This window comes from Penaeus chinensis, chromosome 40 (genome assembly GCF_019202785.1).
Source record: "Penaeus chinensis breed Huanghai No. 1 chromosome 40, ASM1920278v2, whole genome shotgun sequence".
In the NCBI taxonomy this organism is placed as follows: Eukaryota; Metazoa; Arthropoda; class Malacostraca; order Decapoda; family Penaeidae; genus Penaeus; species Penaeus chinensis.
This window is the reverse complement of record NC_061858.1, coordinates 27975886-27980885: the sequence shown is the minus strand read 5'-3', so window position 1 is coordinate 27980885 and position 5000 is coordinate 27975886. Positions and strand designations below refer to the sequence as shown.

Genomic DNA, 5000 nt, shown 5'->3' with positions numbered 1-5000 from the left:
TTTGATATTTAAAATAATAATAATAATAATAATAAGTTATGCCTGTATATAAGAATGGTGATATATGTGTTGTGCATAACATTCCTTGAAGATTTTCACTTCCTAGGATAAAATCTTGGAATGATTAATCCATAATACAAATTGACTTCCTTAATGTTTTTGATATTCCGAAAAGCAATGGCTGAAAAGCTATTTACTGCTAACCTAGTTTCAGATTTAAGCAGAGTTTTTCGTACAGGATAACGCAGTACCATGATAAGAAAGGTTTAATCTTAAGGTTATATAATATAAAGCCAGATTCTCAAACAGAATGCATGTTTTCTACGGGGTTTTAAACTAACCACTCACCTTCACAGTCGAACCAATATAGTTAATAATCAACTTTGATCATTTACTGGTTAACTAGCAACACGTTCACATTGAATAGGAAGAAACTGTTATTTAATCATTGCTTAAAATACCATATCTCTATTTGATGCCCAATTATTAAAATTGAAAATGCAGCTCTTACACGTGAAACTATCAAAGCATAAGTGCACACAGTAGAAACCATGAAAATGGATATTGCAAGCTAAAATTTCTCAAAATTTTTTTTAAATACATTGTGCTACAATCTGCAAGACGTTTTAAATTTACTGTAAGCTCTAAAGTTGATTCACCAAACCTCATTCGTCTCAATGTGACAGTCTGTAGCCTCGTGTGGCCTGCATCTCCCTCCAATCGGACTGGGGTGCCAATCAAACTGACTCACATGCGTATTACCAGAACTGTGACTAAGTTTTGTAAACGTCCTGACAGAATTGCGGAGTGTAAGATATTAGAAAATCTTTAAATGATTAATATAATTACTTTGCGTGTTAATACAAATTGTCCACAAAAATGTTTTACAAATCTTTCGCACGGTACCAATTCCTAAAGAGATTATCCCAGTCATAAACTATTACTGCTTTTGATGGGCTTAAAAATGACCCAGTATAAACCAATAATAGAGGCTTTAAAGGATCTTTCACTTTGAAATAGCCAGTGAGTATTGATTATATCGTAATATGAATTCCATGCCTTATTATAGTAAACACTTTTATATTCTGGAGGCATAATGTCATGAGTTTTTCCGTTTTTGTTTCTTCAAGGAACGCATTTTTTTTCTTTTATTTATAAGCTCACCTAGCGTATGGTGATTTTGCTGTTAATTATCGCGTCCAATTAAGTACATTGCAAAAAGAAATACTGTGTGTGTGTGTGTGTGTGTGTGTGTGTGTGTGTGTGTGTGTGTGTGTGTGTGTGTGTGTGTGTGTGTGTGTGTGTGTGTGTGTGTGTTTATCATATATTTATATGTATTTGATAATGATAATATATTATATTTAATTTACAAATAAGATTTCATATTTCATGTTCAACAAGACTGCATAGGCATTTTGTTTCTGGTAACTCCTTGACGCCATAATAATTACTTGATACCTACCTAGTATTGGACGTGACAGGATCGGCGCATGTCAGTGTCCAGACCGAAAGCGAGTATTTTAGTGTGCCTTCGCCCCCCCCCCCCCCCCTACCCCGAATAAGTATTGGTGTAGTAATTAGACAATAACATTCGAAACAAATGCAATATGTCGAGTGGAACACTTGTCCCTCAGATGACTCTAAGAAGGTCACTTAGTCGTAGTTTTGACATAAGTTGTTCAGATTAGGTGTGGTGCTTCGAGACTAGGGTTGATTATAACTGAAATAAATTAATGTCACATATATTGCGTGTTGGAAAAGGTATTTTTACAATCATGTAATTTGAAGTGGCGAGAAAGGTTATCTTTTTTCTTTCTTTCTTTTTAGTGTACTATCTGGACACGAACTGAAAGGAGATGAGCTGATAGCATAACCAAAGGAACCGAAGCAATAAATATTTCTTATACTTTGCTTTCAGGGATGAAGAACAAACCTGAAAATTTCTTTTGATGAGAAAGATACACGAGAAATCCAGGAAGGCCAATTTGAACATGTGAATAACGGTCTAATGGTGTTATTAAACCCTCTAACATACCAGAGGAATCATAGGTGTAGATACTTCAAAAACAATAATGGTCTCCTTATATTTGACGACTGATTGCCCAAGTGTTTAGGTATTCTTGGAATTTCGAGTGAATGGCCCCTCACCTTCGAAATTCTCGTGACGGGACGAATGAAAAGAAGCCCGATCCAAAAATCCATCATTCCGCAGTCACGTGAGAAAGCAAGAGCTGTTCTATTCGGCAGCAGGTAGGATATACATCGCAAAATCCAAAGCATCCAGGGTATTTGAATGCATGTTGTGTCTCTTCGAAATAAAATTCATAAGGGTATTTGCAACTGTTAGCAGTTGCGTGACACTGCAGCGGCAATTTCGACAAGACCGATGATGCTATGGAAACTGTTATTGGATGCATTCACAATAGAGTGATGCATTTTTTAGAGGTAAATGGAGTTAGTCTCCAAACCCGCCGAGCTCAGTCATATGATGATGTTGCCAAGTTATATGTATGGAATTCAGTAAAGAATATAAAGTTCAACTCAAAGTATTTTTTTTTTTTTTTTTTTTTTGTTTATGTAAAGGGACAACCACAACCTGAATCTGCACAGTAACAGTCACGAGCGAATGATATGAATGATGTCTCACTTTGCTTGCATCATTCTTGACGAAACGTGCTGCATGTTTGTGAGAGAGAAAAAATACAGCACAAAGACTAGACCTCGTGCAGTATACAATGGCGGTAAGAAGTGGGGTAACTGGGCATGTAACCCCTTGACGATGATGATGATGATGAGGAGGAGGAGGAGGAGGAGGATAATGATGATGATGATGATGATATGAGCAAGGCAACAGCTTCTCATTACACAGGAACCAAAGTCGAATATCTGTTACAATTATTATTTGTAATAGATGATAATCATCATTATCAACATTACGTTTTTATTTATGAGTTTGACTTTGTTTAGTTTGGTAAAGCATACTATGTGAAAAATGTTAGAACTACATTTACCACTATTATTACTCCCAATATCACTACTACTGTGTTTGATATCTTCACATAGATTTATTACTGTTTAACTATACAGTCAAGTCATGATTATACACACAGGTGCCCCCATTTAAAAGCTTACAATCATTCAACATAACAACTAAGAAATAGTTACACATTATAAAAAACAATGGTAGAACATATATCTAAGATACACTGCAGAGTTGAATGTATGAAGATATGAATGAACTTATGGTACTTTGTTTATGAGATACATGTATTATAAACAGACAGACAGCACAGGAATAAGATGGAAAATATGAATTTCAGTTCGGTTTTATAATCTGGCAAGAAGTTTAGTCTGATTCAAAATATCTTAATGTGTATTTCCCTCATCATTAGCATGCTATTTGTCAACTATTCCAGAGATGTGTCTACTAGTAAATTTCTTAAAAATATCTGTCCCCAAAGTTTTAATCTCTACTTATATATCAGTTTTCAAATAATCCAGTAACTGATTTCTTAGTTAGATAATAATGAATTTCCTTTCAATGTATTGTCAAGACAGATGTTACATTATGCATCATTACATCTGCATCCCCCCCCCCCCCTCTTTCAGTGTAAAGCATTATTAACTTTCTCATCATTAACATTAATTTACGTATCTCTGACAGCTATGAGAAATGAGAACTCCTGTCATAACAAATCTATGCTTTTCCTACTTCCTTAAGAACAGTGAGCTTCAGACCTATTGGCAGAGCCTCCCTTCATCCAGATTTTTAGACTTTTTATGCTTCTGCAAAGACAGAGAACAGCTTTCATATTTCTCACTGATGTTAGTCTTAATATCGAAATTGTGACAATCCTTGCTTTGTGTCACAAGCACAAATCTTCACTGTGCTCAGATATCTATGATCATATGTAATTGTAGATTATATAGAGAGTAGAGATGTGAAGAGAAGATCACAAAAGAGAAGATAGAGAGAATGCAAAGACAAGAAAGAGAGGAAAGGAGAGGAGAGGAGAAAAGAGAGGAAGGGAGAGAGAGAGAGAGAGAGAGAGAGAGAGAGAGAGAGAGAGAGAAAGAGAGAGAGAGACAGAGAGAGAGAGAGACAGAGAGACAGAGAGACAGAGAGACAGAGAGACAGAGAGACAGAGAGACAGAGAGACAGAGAGACAGAGAGACAGAGAGACAGAGAGACAGAGAGACAGAGACAGAGACAGAGACAGAGACAGAGACAGAGAAAGAGAAAGAGAAAGAGAAATAGGATTGGGCTTCAATAAGATGTAAGAATGACATAAATTGTAAACAAAGTAGTTATTTTATTATATATTACCTTATCCAGCTGAAGGAAGATGACCAAACATCTACCATCTACCATCTTTGTAGTGCATTATAAATTATATCAATATATATTTCTTCTATTAACATGAATACTACAAATGCGTTTTAATCACAGCTCATCTCAGTTTACAATACTTTTCTTTATTATTAGGAAAAAAACATGAAACTCATTTGAAAAACAAAAACATTAATAACACAAGAAAAATTATTGCAATACTCAGCAATGTGGTAATGATAATGCAATCTTTAATTAAAATATTTTATTAATTGTACTCCAAATCACAGTTAGCCCCTAAAGGACATCGATACCATATTTCGGCATCCTCAAGAGAGGACACATAGCAAATTGTACTTAAACACCAAATGAATGCAACATTTTCAAGCCCTGCAGTAAAGATTTTAACCTGTATTTTCCCATAAGTTTTATGCAAATTGTACTGATTGAAGTGATTGTTTAGTGAGCTGACCTGCCACATCTGCATGGGACCATTGTCATTATTGTGTTAATGTATATTAATCACTGATCCTTTCCAATTACAGTGCAGTGTCTAATAAACGTGTAGGAAGTAAAAAAACACAACCCATTTACAATGCAATTATTTACTTAACTTATTTATTTTTTTTACAAAGAATCAATAACCAATATCAACTTCAATGAAAGTTAT

At 34.8% G+C, this 5000-nt stretch overlaps 1 protein-coding gene across 1 annotated transcript in view; it reads right to left on the bottom strand.

Annotated features, from left to right (window-relative positions):
• Positions 1 to 4919: 4919 nt before the first annotated feature.
• Positions 4920 to 5000, bottom strand: part of LOC125047175 (uncharacterized oxidoreductase TM_0325-like) — an 8630-nt gene continuing 8549 nt past the window's right edge. Inside the window, exon 6 of the mRNA XM_047645293.1 lies at positions 4920 to 5000. This exon is cut by the window's right edge and continues 497 nt beyond it. The gene's annotated coding sequence lies outside the window, so the exon portion shown is untranslated.